The sequence below is a fragment of the Cydia pomonella genome, chromosome 1 (genome assembly GCF_033807575.1).
Source record: "Cydia pomonella isolate Wapato2018A chromosome 1, ilCydPomo1, whole genome shotgun sequence".
Classification (NCBI taxonomy): Eukaryota; Metazoa; Arthropoda; class Insecta; order Lepidoptera; family Tortricidae; genus Cydia; species Cydia pomonella.
The window spans coordinates 18522461-18541586 of record NC_084703.1 but is presented as its reverse complement, the minus strand read 5'-3'; the positions used below and the strand labels follow the sequence as shown (position 1 = coordinate 18541586).

The following is a 19126-nucleotide window of genomic DNA, read 5'->3' as shown; positions in this document are numbered from 1 at the left end:
AAGAAATCATCATTAACTTTCATATTTTTACTTTAATATAAAATTTCCCTAATAATCCTTGCATCAAAGTTATCAATTCATTACTAGTTCTAATATAAAAACGTGACGTGATGTTAAGTAGGAACTAACAGCAACAAACCTTACTGACCCCTAAGTAAATATCATATCATTGCAATTTTATAATGGTCAGTTAAAGCTATAATAAAGCTAAATACAAGGTCTCTCGGGACAAGCAGGGGCAACTGTGCCTACCCTTAGCAACAAGCTTAATTAATAATATTTATCCAATTAACTATATTATATTCATTAATTACCTTGATAAGAAAAGGGAAAAGTTCAAGTAAGAGGGCCCCTAATCATTTTTTACTAGGGTAGCGTCAACTATTACTTAACAAAATATCAAAAAGTTAATTGTACAATTTAAATTGTATTTTGCTTGTTACAATACCCAACAGGATGTGATTGGCCTATTTTCAAATTACAGAGAATTATCTTATTTAAAAAAAAGTGTTTGCAAACAAAAAACATCGCAGGTTAATTATCTATTATAATACTTATAATAGATTAAGGAGTAGAAGTATGAATAAGTATCCTTTTTGGTCGAAGTGCATTAGTGCAGGCTATGCTCTCCATGGAACTGATTCCCGATTGATTACCTAAAGGAACTATAGAGAATAAACACCGACCTACAACTAAACGATCTAACTGCCTAAGTTTTAATAGGCGATGATGAATGACCATGTACGTGAATAAAACCGCTTGTCGACCGACCATACCGGCAAACATACGCACAACATACAGATGTTGACATCATTGAATTATGTTTGTTTTTATTGGAATTGACCTACCTAATCTGTAAATGTAAACATCTGTCTATGGTAATTGCCACCCTAGAGGATTGTAATTTAATTATTTTTTGTTGAAATATTTTTTTAATCTTACGCTTACAGTAAGCTATTACAAAAAAATATACCTGCATGTCGACCCATTAAACCGTTTCCGCTTTACTAAGCACCAACAACTAACTTACCGAACCAAGATCTCATATTTATTTTTCTATATTATTTAAGTACTTATACAAACTTAAACAGTTACAACAGAGGCTAATCGGACGATCCTGACTAAGCTTTGTATCTGTTAGGTTAGACAACTAAAACGACGCGTAACGCGGGCGAGCAGAATGATCAGCCATACCTGTACAAAACAGCTAAACTGTGGAATGAATTTTGGACCCGGATACGTCCTTAAACTACGTCCAAAAGAGAGGTATGGGCATTGTGAATGTCATCTCACTTTGTGTAGTAGGGCACAGCCAGTGGATGTCATTCCAGATCAAGAGCAGAGCCCAACTGGGGAAGTACCTCCACCTAACAGAAAACAGCAGCCAAATAACACTAGACCCTACTCATAGTGTTGTGTTCCTGCCGGTGACTAAGGTTGCCAGAGCTCAACGAGGGGGGGGTTTAGGGTCGGCAACGCGCATGTAACTCCTCCGGAGTTGCAGGCGTACATAGGCTACGGAGACTGTTTTATTATAAAAAAAACTGTCGCCTGCGGTATTTCCGGACTCCCATCTTAAAGGCCGGCAACGCACTTGCAACCCCTATGGTGTTGCAGGAGTCCATAGGCGGCGGTAATCACTTACCATCAGGTGATCCGTCTGCTCGTTTACCTCCTGTATTATAAAAAAAAGCTTTGTTTGTTACGCGAAATTATTTTAAAGTCGAGTTAATCTCACAGTTATGTTGCGAAAAAGTCGACTCGCCCGCTTATTTAAAAAAGCGGCCAGAGCTGATAAGTGTTAATCCCAATGCCGAGCGCGTCTGTCAGCTAAGACTTAACAGCGACCTCAAGATCCTGAATAATTATGCATAATTAAGATCAGATGTACACTGGTTTGGCTTTTAGTTAGATGATAATGATCCAGACTGCTGTTCGACCACGACCGGTTCAACCACGACGATAATAGTAATACCCTGGCTAACTGTCAGGAGAATATTTATATTCTATTAGTTATGGACGGACTTGTCGTTTGGGATTTTGTAGAAATGGAAAAGATGACTGTAAATCCAATTCAAAAGATAGTGTCATACTTTCTAGCGGTGACATGGTATATATCGTACGGAGTTTACGTTTACAAACTCATATCAAAATAATGTACGAAAAATAAACATATTTGTACCTTAATTTATAAAATGTATTAAACGGACTTACGAGATAACAAAAGATCAATCTGTCATCGCTAGGAAGCATTCTTTCTGGCGGGCGCTATCAATTTCACTATGTTGTAGTCGAGTTTCAACTTTCTTGTGAATCAGAAAACATGTACGAAATTGTACGCTTGTTAAAAAAAAATTACTATACGTACAAGATAACAATCATCAATTTGTCACCGAAGGAGGAATGCTTTTTAGGTAGGGTGACTTGTTCTTCAATTAACCACCCTCTTTACAAACGGCCATATCGTCACAAACTCTACACCTTAGTCAAAATATGGGGCTTGGCGCCGTTTCGCTTACGTCACATGGGCATAAGGTGAAAAATGTATTCGACGTTCATTATTTTTACTACATTTTCATTAATAATTATTGTAGCAACGAAACTGCCAAGCCACATATTTCGACTAAGGTGTAGAGTTTGTCAAGTTAGGGCTTGTAGAGTTAGAAGCTTGGCTCTACAAGATATCTGATAACTTTTTGACAGTGCTAGACTTATGGTTTCGTCTTAGCAAAGATAATTTGAAATAGCCACCTCTATTTCAAATTTTCATTGCCAAAATAAATTTTGTAGCCAGAATAAAACTGGCATCTTTCGACACATGATTAAAACATTTAGAACACCATTTGACTTTGATCCTTAATCTTTCACTGATATGTGTTAATGTTTTTAAATATCGAAAATTGGCGCCATCTAATAGATTCAAAGGCCAAAGGTATGCCGATCATAGCAACATCGTTTCAAGCAATGGCGCCATAACCCTTAAGTTGTGCCCGGTAAGATGGCGCCACTTTTTGATATTTAACAAATTTAACACATCTCAGTGAACGAATAAGGATCAAAGTCAAATTCTCTTTGGTATTGGCAACATTTTACATGAAAATGTTTGGTGGTAATTTAATTTACAAAAGTAATATGTAATAATTTGAATTTTCGTTAGAATTAATTTATATGCCAATTATTAAAAACATTTTAACTAGTGGTAAAATGCTTACCACTTGGTTATATGGAATCCCCCCTGGTTAATACTGTTCTATACGATGGACACTACTAGCCAAATTACATTTTTTTTTTTGAAAAACAGAAAACTATGAGGGAAATTTAAATTTATTGAATGCAAGTTCGTGGCTAAGTATATATATCGATTAATGTAGGCAGTGATTTATTTTTATTAAATATTTCCGGGATACGGCCGTTTGTAAAAAGGGTGGTTAACTGATGAACAAGTCAGCCTACCTAAAAACGCTATAGCGCCCGCCAGAAAGCATGCAAATTGATCATTGTTTTCTCGTAAGTACGTGTAGTACATTTTTTTAACAAACGTACAATTTTGTACATTTATCGTATATATTTTCAGATTCACAAGAAAGTTGAAAACGCGACTATAACATAGTAAAATTGATAGCGCCCGCCAGAAAGTATGCTTCCTAGCGGTGACAGATTGATCTTTGTTATCTCGTAAGTACGTGTGGTACTTTTTTTTATAATCGTATAATTAAGTAAATTTTCCGTAAACTTTTTTGATGTGAGTTTGAACTCCGTCCGATACCATGTCACCGCTAGAAAGTATGACACAAAAGATACCCTGCCATAACCGTCAACGTCAACATTTATCTATCCATTAGCTAACTTTAAAATTAACGACTGCCATAGGCGGTGCGTCGGCCATATAGACATCTATCACACTGTCAATATTTGACTAGAGATAACTGCCTGAGCATATTCTTATTACCAGGGGTCGGACAAAAAGTGCGGATGACGTCAAACCACTTATAGGATGATTTCAAATAGTATTTTTGATTTTCATAAACAATTATCACTTATCATTTATCAACCTTTTTATTAAACGATATCGCCACTTGAAATGAGTAAGTACGTTTTTGACTGACACATTGTCAATCAGATGAACAATAAATTGACTTCGTTAATGTTTAGCTATTGTATCTTCACGATTATATTTAGCTAAAATTTATATTTACTAATGTATAAGAAAACGCTCTAAAATGTCATCTTTACTCGAATATTGTGGCAATCCCACAGACTTGTTCTAACTAATTTCAAATAATTATACCTTATGGTAACAAGTTTCGTGAAATTTATTTTATTCACTACATCAGCCTACCACCTGTATTATTAATTCCATGGATTTATTTACGATTATTTTGTTACTTCATTAATACTACTTTGTTACTACATGTCACACGGAAGTTTAAATACAAACTCAAACATCATCCTGTGTGCAAGATTACGTCATTTTTACGTCATCCGCACTTTTTGTCCGACCCCTGCATATGGCATACCACATAAAAGGTGTATTTTTTTTAATTCCGTTAATTTCGTGGTATGGTACGGCTAAGTATATTTAAGGAAACAGAATGGCATAGTTTTTTTTTTACTTTTTTTTTTGGATTTTTCATAAAGAGTAATTAATAGCATTGTTGTAATGTAACACGGGCATTATATTTGAATCCACCGAACCAAACATTGAAAACTCTGACATATCAATGACATTTCAAATATCGATCGTCCAAGATAGTACTTGCGTTTAGTAACAATTGTATAAACTCATAATAAACACTAATCAATATGTAAACAGGCCCTGGCCGAGGTAAGTGTACACGCTCGTGAGGGCCTTGTTAAAATAACATTAATTAATCGTATCTCCAAACTGGAGAGATTTAGAATACCGGTATCTTTGAGAAAGTTACTGCATGAACTCTGATTGCACCCTTGAAATTAAAGGACTTAAAAAGAAAACACCTTGTATAGTACGCTTATAATACGAGGGCTGCTATTTATATATCCTGAAACCGGGATTACAATCTTCTTAAATAGTATATTTGACCTCCATGGTAAAATTTGAACTTTTTTAAGTACTGGCCGGTATATTTTTTCTTTCTTATTAACGCTAGTGTTTTGTTTTTGACGGGTTTTAAATGTCATCTCGCTGCAAGAGTGGAACTCACTCGTGAAAATATTCGTGCTATGATTTATTATGATTTTCGGCGTGGTTTAACGCAACAACAGTGCATAGATCAACTAACTTCAACTTTTGGTGATGAAGCTCCATCTAAAACTACTGTGTATCACTGGTTTAGTGAGTTCAATCGTGGACGTAGTACTCGTATGCTTACGGACGAAGGCAGGCTGGCTGCTGTATTTATAAATGTTGTTATGTATTTTTCATTTCACTATATGATGTTACTATAAATGTTGTATTGACTTGTAAAAGAGCCCTTGAGGCCTACTTGCAGTTTTTTTTTTTTTAATTTTGAAGTTAAGGCAGGTAGGTCGCCCGAAATCGGTCGTTGTACCACAAAATATTGAGGCTGTGCGAAAACTTATAATGGACGACCGACATGTTACGTACCGCGAGATAGAGGCGACTCTGGGTATTTCTATGACTAGCATTAATAGCATATTCCATGATCATTTAGCTGTAAAAAAAATTTGTTCGCGTTGGATACCGCACAACTTAACTAAGGAGCAAAAAGATGCTCCCGTCGAATGGTGCAATAAAATGTTTAAAAAATATAACCGTGGTAACTCAAAGGCCGTTTATAACATCTATACAGGTGACGAATCCTGGATCTATGCATGCGATCCCGAAACGAAGCAACAATCAACGGTATGGGTGTTTCAAAATGAGCCGAACCCTACGAAAGTTACTCGTGCAAAAAGTACATTGAAACAAATGGTGGCCTGCTTCTTCGGTATTAATGGCCATGTAGCTACAGTGCCACTAGAAAACCGTAAAACGGTTAATTCAGATTGGTACACGACCATTTACTTACCGGAAGTATTTGAACAAATTCGTAAAACTAACCAGCGACGAAGAATCATTTTTCATCATGACAATGCCAGCTGTCATACGTCACGCGAAACAACTCTATTTTGGAAGGTCAAAATGTGGAATTAACGGGTCATCCGGCGTACAGCCCTGACTTGGCACCCAATGAATTTTATTTATTTCCCAATATAAAAAATAAATTACGCGGTCAACGATTTTCGACCGCTGAAGATGCTGGCGACGCATTCAAACAACACGTTATGGAGGTACCTCAGGCGGAGTGGCAGAAGTGCTTCAAAAATTGGTTCACACGAATGCAAAAGTGTATAGATCATCAAGGGGAATACTTTGAAAAACAATAAAACCATTTTCAGCCGTGTACGTTTGTTTGTTTTTTTGTTTCCGGATATATAAGTAGCAACCCTCGTATGTTACGTACATAGTACCATAGGGAGCGTGCATGAACTGTAGGAGGCAGCACAGGAGCCGTCAGATTTTGGGCACGAGGCGTAAATGTGATGTTTTTTGTTCCGATGTAGCTCACAAGATGGCAGAACCTACTATGCACAAGAAAACATGTGACGTGTGCATGTGAAAAAATGTGCATGTTTATGGTTCCGATTCAGGCCACAAGATGGCAGACCCTCCAACGCGCACGGTCCCTATAAACGGTTTAAGAGGAAACCGTTTCTTATAATGTAGGGATCCTATTATTTTGTCCAATCATCCAACAGGTTTTTGTTTCATTAAAGTAGCTATTAGTAGCTAAATAGTTTTTGTTAAATGAAAAGCATTTCATATGTCAATATATAAAGTAACTTAGGACCTATGGATATCGCGTTTTTTTAACGCACCGTCGATGCGCGTTTTAGGGCTATAACCGCGAAATCGAAGTTCGTCAATTGCGGGCATTTTTCTCTGTCACTTTAATTACGTCATGGTGAGAGTAAAAGAGAAAGATCCCCGCAATTTACGAATTTCGGTTTTCGCGGTAGGTCTCCAGGCACATGCGTCGACAGCTAGTTTTAAATTCCACGGAGCAGTTAGTTTCGCGCGTCGACGGGGCGTTCAAAAAACGCGGTGTGCACAAGCTCTAACAGAATGTAAGCGTGCAAAGGTCTACAAGCTGCGTCGACGGCGCGTTAAGGTGCAGTAGGCTCATATTATTGAAAAGTCGTAGCGCTTTTCTAGGACACAATACGGTTGCCAAACATTTGATTAGCAAACTTGAGATCTTTCTCTAGGGACTTCAGCATTATAAAAATGAACAATATTATGCTTGAGGGAACTCAGCGATTACTTCTTTATTATTAAAACACAAAAAAACTTGATATTTGCGGTCCCGAGCACGCACATCCGTCTCGCCCACGCTTAAGCAGCGTACGCTCAATAAGAGCAAAGATAATTGATTGTAATAGGGAGGTAAAGTCTAAGAAAAACAAAAAGTGGCCCTTAGTTTGACATGCATAACAGATGGCGCTATACTGCGCTATATGTTTTGCGGTCACTGAATTGTCAAACGTCAACTTTAGACAACCAGAGTTACTGCAAAATGTATGGAGCTGTACAGCGCCATCTCGTTTACCTATCAAATTCGAAGTACGAAATTGTCTTACATTTTACGCATCTTAATAAATATATCTTTGGTAAGAGTGAGAGAAAAACAAGAACCTACTAGGCGGTTCATGTAACCTATTTTATTATTACCTATAGACATATAACGGCTGTAGAATAGCTATATACAATTAGCCTACATGTGGTGGTGACACAAAAGGATTTAAGAGGATCAGCTATAGCTTTAGGACACACGCAGCTGTTTTGGCAGCTGTAATGTAATAGCTCAAAGTGAATAATTGTACAACCTTAACATCTATATGAGCAATAAGCAGCTCATCTCATCATTCTCGGGCTTTTTACCACGCCTCATGTCTTGGGTCCGCTAGGCGACTAATCCCATGAATTAGCGTTTAGGCACTAGTTATTACGAAAGCGACTGCCATCTGACATTCCAATTTAAAGAGGAAACTAGGCCTTATTGGGATGAGTCCGGTTTCTTCACGGTGTTTTCCTTCACCGAAAAGCGGCTGGTAAATATCAAATGATATATTATATATTTATGTCGTAAGTTTAGAAAAACTCATTGGTACAAGCCGGGGTTTAAGCTCGGGATAAGATTGAAAATTTATCAAGTATAAATATATCAGCTGCATGGAGTTAATGGAATCTATCAAAAATCTCCTATTGATAATTTATTGTTAATATTACTGGTTGAGTACCTCGTACCTCTTTATAGATATAAATGAAGTACCTTTTTATTATGTCTAGGTATTATAATACACTTAACAGTCACTCTACGTAAACAGCTGGTATTGGATTACAGAAGGCTGTTCACACTGAAAACTATTTGAAAGTTTATTATTAGTGTTCTGTTTTAACACAGGCATCCAATGGGACAAAGAGACACTAAGACTCGTAAAGCAGCAAAATTTTGTAGCCAGCCAACCATTTAACCGATGTGCAAGACCAAAGTTATCCCATAAGAGTTCCGTGAACTAAGTTTTATACGGAACACTAAAAAAGAATTAGTAGATTAGGTGTGAATGCGGAAAAACCGACTCTCAGACGGTCAAACGGGCAGTTACTTCCGCATTTACAATATTGATATGGATTTTCATAATACCAGGATTAAGTATATCGTGTTAATACTAAAACGCGGCTGGTTCAGCTGACTGAGGCAAACATTAAAACAACCTACTTACTTCAAAAGCTCGTATTGGGAGCGTGCACGACTGTCACGCAACCTAGTGTCCGCAAGTCTAGGGGAAAACGTTAATTCACTACATCTTATAAAACTACTCCAAAACTAAAAACTACTGAACGGATTTTCATACGACTTTCATATATCAATAGAGTGATTCTTGAGGAAGGCTTAGGTATATAACTTGTTAAGGTTTTGTGTAAATTGGTTGAAATATAACTAGTTTGTCGGAAAAAATCACGCTGGCTAGGAGCTTTAATCGAAAACGCTGCCTAATCCGTTTGAGCCATAACAACACAATGTATGGTGGGGTTGTTTCTCATTCATAGGTCTACAAAAAAGTCCGAGATCTTAAATGTCTATCTTTTAAGGATAACTTACTATATCCATTCTTAACTTATAGAAAAAGATCACGTAATATGTGGAATTTGCAAAGCTATTTACATGGATACATTATTAACAATTATCAAAATAAATACGTTAGTTATATTAAGCATTTCATACAGATTACAATGGTCCCTTACACCATTCAATTTAAATGAATATTTCAGGAGTAATCGTAAATCAAAGTTTCATTTCGAGCCATATAATTGTACGAAATGTTAAAGACGCTATCCGCAGTTAGTTCAAATTTTTACCACCTTATGCGCTGGGATCGCTTTACTTACCCCCACCATGCACTTCGCACGGTCCCAATACAAATATTTTATGCGGCGGTCTTACGAGGAAGCCGTTATCTGTCAGAAAAGTTATATCACTGACTCTCTACCGGATCTGATATCTAATTGCATCCTTCTCGGCGCGCCATACCGATTGGCAATTAATGGTGCCCATTAGGCACACAAGCGCACACATCAATGTGAGTACCTATTACTAGATGTTGTGGACGATTTTAAAGTGACGCATACCAATTACTGTTTGTACACATTTCTATTAACCAAGGAACTGTACGTACGGCGTACCTAGACGAGCAGATCCGCTGATGGATGGACTATCGTGTCTCACTTATGATTAATATTATAAATCATAGCTCGGACAGATCATCACAAAACAGTTGTAACTCAGAAATATAATAAAATGTTTTAAAATCGTGTTTTATACAGTGTCTTCCTTATTTTAATTTTAAATTATTATTAATTGCAAAAACTCACAACTGTTCAAAATTTGTGTCTTTTTCTATTGACGTATTTATTTTAGCGGTAACCTGTCCGAATTCTGATGATAATTCTTGTCACAGATTATACTTACAACACGTATAAGGGGATGTATGATACGATAACACATTATTATATTTCTCCAATTCTTAAAAAAAACGGACAAATGTGATTCGGTTCCGTATAAATACATCATATTTTATTTTTATTTAAGTCGCTATGACTTGCCGAATTTCATAGTTCCAGGTCAGCGGAACGTACCTAACCCTATAAATACATTTTGATTCCCTTGAGTGTCGAAATATTCGTTTTTTGCGGCATAAACGGCCGTATATCTTTTTTAGGGTTCCCTAGCCAAATGGCAAAAAACGGAACCCTTATAGATTCTTCATGTCCGTCTGTCTGTCCGATTATGTCACCGCCACTTTTTTCCGGAACTATAAGAGCTATACTGTTCAAACTTGGTAAGTAGATGTATTCTATGAACCGCATTAGGATTTTTACACAAAAATAGAAAAAAAAAACAATAAATTTTGGGGGTTCCCCAAACTCAAAAAATCTTTTTTCATCAAACCCATACGTGTGGGGTATCTATGGATAGGTCTTTAAAAATGATATTGAGGTTTCTAATATCATTTTATTCTAAACTGAATAGTTTGCGCGAGAGACACTTCCAAAGTGAAAAAAATTGTGTGTCCCCCCCCCCCCCCTGTAACTTCTAAAATAACAGAATGAAAAATCTAAACAAAATATATGATATACATTACCATGCAAACTTCCACCGAAAATTGGTTTGAACGAGATCTAGTAAGTAGTTTTTTTTAATACGTCATAAAATTTAAAAAAAAAAAATGTTTTCATCAAACCCATACGTGTGGGGTATCTATGGATAGGTCTTCAAAAATGATATTTAGGTTCCTAATATCATTTTTTTCTAAACTGAATAGTTTGCGCGAGAGAAACTTCCAAAGTGAAAAAATGTGCCCCCCCCCCCCCCCTTGTAACTTCTAAAATAACAGAATGAAAAATCTAAAAAAAATATATGATATACATTACCATGCCAACTTCCACCAAAAATTGGTTTGAACGAGATCTAGTAAGTAGTTTTTTTTAATACGTCATAAATGGTACGGAACCCTTCATGGGCGAGTCCGACTCGCACTTGGCCGCTTTTTTTACGTTAACTTACAAGTTAGTTTTTTTCAATGCTTCAAGGGACTGTAGACATGAGTCTCTTCTTTTGCCGGGCCCCTTCCCCTTTACTTGGGGTCGGCCCTTCTAATCATGCGCCGCCAGGCAGGTCGGTCCTGGGTCGTCTACGGTCTTAGGTTTCCATCCTTCACGTCTTTTCGAACAACTGCCATCCAGGTTGCAGGTTCTCCTTACTCACTCGTAGTCCGGCTCGCTCCAGTGTGTCTCTCCATGTCTCCACAATAAGTTGTAAGATGCTGGGGTAGTATTTTTTGTTTTTAAAATTTTTAACCTTAAGAACCTTATTGCGAAATCCACAGATCACAGAGCCACTAGTATAAGGGGTGTACCGAAAAAAAAAACCGTAAACTTCAAATGAATAAATCTAATGTGATTGAGAACAAACTAAGGTTTTTAGAATAACTACAATAAAAAGTGACTTTTAATTTAGATATTTGTCATTTTTTTAATTATTATTTTTTCTGTAGGTGTGATAGGCACAACTTCTTCCTGGCGCGATGAGTGGCAGGTTTTTAAGGACTCGATTTTCATATTTGCCTGCGCACCCCGTCACCAGCTGGAATTGTTAATGTTTATTGGCTTTCTCATTCTTCTCTTTTAATACACTTGATTTGAGCCCAATAATAGTTAAGAGAATGGCACTGCAGGACGTTTGGAGCTCTTACTCTATCCTATGATTTCTATGTCAACTACTAAATGCGATTTTTGTACGTAGGAAATTGTAAGATTTTCAACTTGGCCTAGAATTAAGTAACACACATTTTCTGTAACTTTAGTTATCCTAACCTTCGTACGAAGAACTGAACTGACTTTCATCGTCGTTCGTTGCACTTTTGCCGCAGATATACCCCAGTTATTACACAGATAAAAAAGATATCTTAATTCAAAACGCAAAACTCTCTTGCGCACGGTTGCTTGAAAATAATAAATTGCTTAGTCCAATAAATAAGTCTTGAGTTAAAAACAACGTAATTTTTTAAAGGAGAATAAAAATTATTTAGTTTTATCTTTACACATTTTTAAAGCGAATGGTAGTGATTTGAGTTAAGATATTAATTATTCGTCGCAAGAAAATAAATGTCTTAGCAAGAGATATAGCACGCTCTTAAAAAACGGTTTTATCTTGAGTAACTCTTCCTCAAACCAAAAATATTACCCAATTCCAAAGAAGAAGCACCAAAATTTTCCTTTGTGACTTTTAAGTTTTTACGCAAGAGCGATTAATTCTTGATTTGATGTTTTCAATATACAGTCAAGAGCTAAAGCTATTTTTAAAAAGAAGCACCAAAACTTTGGTTTGAGACTTTAAAGTTTTTAGACAAGAGCGATAAATTCTTGGTTTGATGTTTTCAACCTACAGTCAAGAGCCAAAGCTATTTCAAAGAAGAAGCACCAAAATCTTCCTTTGAGACTTAAAAGGTTTTAGACAAGAGCGATAAATTCTTGGTTTGATGTTTTCAACCTACAGTCAAGAGCCAAAGGTATTTCAAAGAAGAAGCACCAAAAATTTAGCTTTGAGACTTAAGTTATTACGCAAGAGCGATTAATTCTTGGTTTGATGTTGTCAATATACAGTCAAGAGACAAAGCTATTTTAAAGAAAAAGCAACTTTGGTTTGAGGATTTTACAAAAAATAGTATCAATATATTTGATAAAGAGGACAAAAGCGCTGGTGGCCTAGCGGTAAGAGCGTATGACTTGCAATCCGGACGTCGCGGGTTCAAACCCCGGCTCGTACCAATGAGTTTTCTGGAAATTATATACGAACATTTGATATTCACCACTCGCTTTTCGGTGAAGGAAAACATCGTGAGGTAACCGGGCTAATCCCAATAAGGCCTCTAGTTTAACCCTCTGGGTTGAAAGGTCAGATGACAGTCGCTTTCGCAAAAACTAGTGCCTACGCCAATTCTCGGGATTAGTTTCCAAGCGGACCCCAGGCTCCCATGAGCCGTGGCAAAATGCCGGGACAACGCGAGGAAGAAGAAGAGGATTATTGAAAAGTTTAGAACTACAAACATTTCAACGAATGACGAAAATCATGTTGGTTTAAGAAAATTAATTCTTTATTCAAGACATACTAAGCTTGGCGCTAAGAGATTTCAGCTCTAAATATAAATAATATCATATTTCACATTGAGTAACGTACTCTTGAACCAATGCTTTTTCTTGTTTTAATGGAGAAATATAATTCTCAATTCAATTATGAGTAGCTAACCCCAAGAAACAAAGTTTCTTGGCACAAGTTCTTTAAGTATTGCACTAAGACACATAGATTCAATTTAAAAAATACAATACTTAAAACAAAATGTAAACGCTCTTGGTGAGAATAATGAGCTTTTTAAAAAAAGTCTTTATCGCATGGAAAGACTAATAGCGAGCTATGGAGTCGAGGGTAGCAATAAAATTCAACTCATATTCATACTCATACTCATTCATCTATTTAATAAGTGATTTTAATTTTATAACCAAGAACTAGAACTTTAACGAGTTATATACTAATTTTGTCTTTGAATACATATGTAAATATTACAAATAAGAATAATTACTATTTTTTGTATTGATTATACTTATTACGAAACTTCGTCGATCGTTTGCAAAATTTCTTATCCTTGTAAAATTAAAATCACTAATTAAATAAGTAAATGAGTATGAGTATGAGTTGAATTTTATTGCCAATATCGACTCCATAAGTGCATAGCTCGCTATTAGTCTTACCATGCGATAAAAACTCCGATGCCTAGTTATAACAGATATGCTTCGTTTTCGCAAATTCTATTAGCAATCTTTGTGAGGGGGCCCAAGGTCACTTGTTCCTAGAAATCTGCCGCTTCGAGGCCTCTGATTAAGTGCAAACATACTAAAGTAGTTATTTATTATTAAATATACAAAACATTAAGGTAATTTTAAGTGTTTCGAAATCAGACATGTAGGATGTTGCAAATTTTCTTGCTATTTGGAAAAGATAAATTTTTGGTGATGTCTTCTATTTACTGGTGTAAAATCGAACAGCGTAAAACCTGTAGGGCTAAGATGGTCGGCTCTGTATCATTTGTCACAATACCTGTCACGTTCTAACGAGTATGTAAGTGCGAAAGTGACGGGCATAGCGACAAGTGATAAAAATGGAACCATGCTTCAATTGCTGAATTATTTATATTGGAATATATAAAATAATAATAATACTTTTTATCGCGATAGGGACCGTGCGCGTTGGAGGGTCTGCCATCTTGTGGCTTGAATCGGAACCATATACATGTACATTTACACGTCACGTGTTTTCTTGTGCATAGTAGGTTCTGCCATCTTGTGGGCTACATCGGAACAATAAACATCAGATTTTACGCCTCGCGCCAAAAACTGACGGCTCCTGTGCTGCTCCGGCTAAATTACGAAATGGGAACACTTTGCTACGGGCTACACCGTAGCACCGTAGCACTCCTGCGCACTGGAAAAGTTACAGTCGGAGTTTAATGTAAGAATTTTCTTTTCACAGTTATTAATTTAACTACGTAACTTTTTTAAAGAGGTGCTATAATTCTGTACATAACTATTTTTGTAAATAATTAATGAAACACAAGACGTGTACATGTGACTCATAGTATAGCTATAATTAACATTTTGCAAATTTCGGGAGTGGTTACCTGTACGACGCCGTTATTTGGTATACTCAGGTATACAGTTCTTATTATTGGGACCGTGCGAAGTGCATGGTGGGGGTAAGTAAAGCGCTCCCAGCGCATAAGGTGGTAAAAATTTGAACTAACTGCCGATAGCGTCTTTAACATTTCGTACAATAATATGGCTCGAAATGAAACTTTGATTTACGATTACTCCTGAAATATTCATTTAAATTGTATGGTGTAAGGGACCATTGTAAGCTGTATGAAATGCTTAATATAACAAACGTATTTATTTTGATAATTGTTAATAATGTATCCATGTAAATAGCTTTGCAAATGCCACATATTACGTGATCTTTTTCTAGAAGTTACGAATATGTATAGTAAGTTATCCTTAAAAGATAGACATTTATCATCGCGGACTTTTTTGTAGACCTATGAATGAGAAACAACCCCACCATACATTGTGTTGTTATAGCTCAAACGGATTAGTCAGGATTTTCGATTAAAGCTCTTAGCCAGCGTGATTTTTTCCGACAACATCGTTATATTTCAAACAATTTACACAAAACCTTAACAAGTTATATACTTAAGCCTTCCTCAAGAATCACTCTATTGATAGATGAAAGTCGTATGAAAATCCGTTCAGTAGTTTTTAGTTTTGGAGTAGTTTTATAAGATGTAGTGAATTGACGTTTTCCCCTAGTCTTGCGGACACTCCTACAGTTCATGCACGCTCCCTATAAGACCGCCTGTTGTTACCTCTATCAAATTGTCTTTGTCTCTGTACATTTATTATCAACTATGTGAGGTGTTCAATAAAGAGTATTGTGTATTATAAGAATGCCGTAGTCATCTTGCTTAGAAACAAAATTACAGTGGCTTGAAATTTACAGTTTTTTTTAGTACAAGCAGCAGGCCTATGGAACTCTCCGCGCGAGCTCGGATTTATGCCTACGAATCTCGTCCCGTTCACGGTACAAAAGCAAGGCAGTTGGTTGTCACACGCGCTCACGTACGCACGTCGCGTCGCCACGCGCTTGAATATGCCAAAATGTATGCGAAAGAAATGTCTTCGTCACGAACAAATAACACAGCTTGTAGTGTGGATGGATGCAAAAACAACAAAACTAATAAAAAATATCGTTTTTGCTCTTCCGATAAATAGGAAAATTAAGTAGATATTCTCAATATAAGTACACCTATTGTTATTAATTTTAATTAGCATACTTGCAAGCTACGTAGGTAGTATTGAATTTCTTTAAAGATGTAATATTTTTTACGACAAATGTGCTCATAGTTATTTTACGCTATCCTTTTATACACCTAATGGCAAGTTCTAACACTAGTTTGAGAATTAACTTATATTTGTACCACCCTAAGTAGGTAGGTATCTTCTATAGTTTAAGTAGGTAGATAGATGGATAGATACATTCTTTATTCATACCCAAAACATACATGGCATTGGCATCAAAACAAACAAAAAAGAAAAGTGTAAAATAAAAACATGCAATCTTAATTTAATAAAAAACATTTTTTAGTTAATTAATACGCTATGTGTTGTGGCACAGAAAAGGCGCTGACTCAGCATAATGATGCAGCAAGCTACATCGCTGGTATTCTGCCAGGTACTTATTAGTAAAATCATTTCCAAGCATCAGCAACCCTAGTGCCGGTGCGCGGGTGCGGGGAGCGGCGCGTAGAAGTTCACTCCATTGTATTTTTGTGTAGGTATTAAAACGGTGGGTATTTGCATTTTCTTTGAGAGATAAGTGTTCGTAAAAACTATTATATAATCTGTGGTACAAGCCTTAATTACTGTTTTCAACCAAAATCGGTGCTTACCGTTGGTTGATTAACACTTCACTGTCATAAAGATTCAATTCTTCTTCTTCCTAGCATTGTCCCGGCATTTTGCCACGGCTCTAGGGAGTCTGGGGTCCGCTTGACAACTAATCCCATGATTAGGCGTAGGCACTAGTTTTTACAAAAGCGACTGCCATCTGACCTTCGTAGGTAAACTAGGCCTTGTTGAGATTGGGTATTAGCCTGGTTTCCTCACCATGTTTTCCTTTACCGAAAAGCGGCTGGTAAATATCAAATGATTAAGTTCCGAAAAACTCATATGTGCGAGCCGGGGATTGAACTGGTGACCTCCGGATTGAAAGTCCCACTCTTACCGCTAGGCCACCAACGGTCATAAGCGGTCAATTATCAACAATTAACATCAAATTGCGTAAAAAAATATTCTTTTGTGAAATTGGAGAAGCATCCACTATCCTTTTAAGCTTCAATATAAAATTGTCTAACTACCTAGTAAAAAAACATTTGCCTGTTTTTCTATATACGAATAATAGTTTAAGATAGGGGTAATTTCTAACATCCAAATATCTCAAGTTATCCATGAAGTGTCAACTAAATACAAATTATAGCAGATATTGTGACCTATGGATTCAACATCTGTTAATAATATAAGATTGCCTATAGACTATCTATGTATCTATCATTAGATGTGTGCCCATTTAAATAGGTAGTATTCTTATACAAATAGTGAATTTAAGCTTAAGACAAAGAATATTGCACAGAATCCTTTACCAGAAAATGATGTAGTAACATGAATTTACTAAACTTGAGGTAATACAATCAAGCAAACTTAGTAGTGTTAGTTGAACAAATTTGCCATTGATCTTGATTGATTAGAGCATTGGAATCCACATCCACAAACTTTGATTGTTCCATGCAGGGTGCAGTAACAGGCGTCATAGAAGAAGGGCGTGACTACGAATAGATATTATATAAGATATTAATTTCAAACTACCTGAACAGAGCTGATACTACGCGGACTTATAACTATTAGGGAGACGTAACGAATTAATTATTACAATACGAACCGTAAACACATCAATGTCAACCACTGTACTTAATGATAGCAAATGATCCGATCCATCACAAACTAAATAACCACAGTAATTTAAAGTACTATTTTTCACACGTTCTAATTAGTATATGCTATACGTATAATTGATAAAAAAATATAAAATTTTGTAATCACTCATACGAAACACTCCGTTGACAACTGATCTGATGTCACTTAGCTAATACAGATTACAGTATACCATAGACTAAAAAACGGAAGCCTGACGTGTATGGAGTGTGGAATTAAAAGGAGTGAAAGCTCTTATGGTGGAACTGTTGCAACTGTTCAGCTGTCAGCTATAAATAATAGTTCCAAATTTCTTCAGAGTAGCGCTAGAGTAGTTAAGAACCTAGGCGTTATTGACAGAGTGAAGTGCGCTGTCTATGATTTGATTTTTTTTTCAAGTATTCTAGGTATTGTAGCGGGCTATTTAAGGTTTTTTTGATGTCACTTTTTGGTACATGGGGATTTCATTCCTTACCTCCACCTTCCATACTTATGTGGTTTACACATAGAAGAGAAGATTGTCACAGACATGATTTTTTTTCCTCATGGGATGAAGTCAAAGCAAGCTGTCACCATTGCCGCACACACACCACACACACGCACCCACATTTGTATTTACGTATGGAAGGTAGAGGCAAGGAACAGAAATTCCTTAGGCAGAATTGTTGCAAGAGTCCAGCTGTCAGCTACAAATAAGTTCCAAATCTCTCCACAGTAGCGCTAGAGTAGCTAAGAACCTAGGCGTTATTGACGGAGTGAAGTGCTCTGTCTATGATTCTAGGTATTATAGCGCCACCTATTTATGGTTTTTTGTCGGACACTTTTTGGTATATGGTGATTCTATTCCATAACTCTACCTTCCATATATTTACGATACACAGATGTAGTGCATAATCCACTGCCATCGTAATTTCTCGGAAACGTTCGTAATTGTCATGCAACTTCAGTCAACGTCAGTACTTTTTGTACTGAGACCATTGATGTACGTAATAGGGGTAGATGAGGTACCAGGCGCTCGATCGTGAGCCACAAAATATAGGTTCCGGGACCTATATTGAATTAGTCGTACGGGTGACGCTGAAGTGTCAACATTGTCATCAAATTCGATAAAATATTGCCAAAGAATGCCGTGTTGCGCCTTTTTCCAGTGCTTCAATAGCTCCAAGCACAAAAACAAAGCTCACGGTATTACTTTTCATTCGTAAGTACTGTTATAACATTTGAAACCATATTTTTTTCTAAATAAAATTAAAAATTTCCTTGTTATTGAGTGAGCGCGACAGCTAAATAATGCATTACCCATGTGAGTAACACGTTTATCCGAGTGTCAAGTAGGCCTGCCCACTTCATGCATTGTAGAGTCAGCAATTTTTTTTATAAATAATGCAACTTTTTAAATCATGTGCTCCTATTCCTTGAAACTATAGAATGTAACCGGTTTTTATTTTA

The 19126-nt window shown here is 36.4% G+C and overlaps 1 protein-coding gene across 1 annotated transcript in view; it reads right to left on the bottom strand.

The window, feature by feature from the left end:
* LOC133517498 (uncharacterized) overlaps positions 1–17831 on the bottom strand; it is a 126709-nt gene extending 108878 nt beyond the window's left edge. The window contains exon 1 of the mRNA XM_061850835.1: positions 17646–17831. The gene's annotated coding sequence lies outside the window, so the exon portion shown is untranslated. The remainder of the gene's footprint in view (positions 1–17645) is intronic.
* Between the last annotated feature and the right edge of the window lie 1295 nt (positions 17832–19126).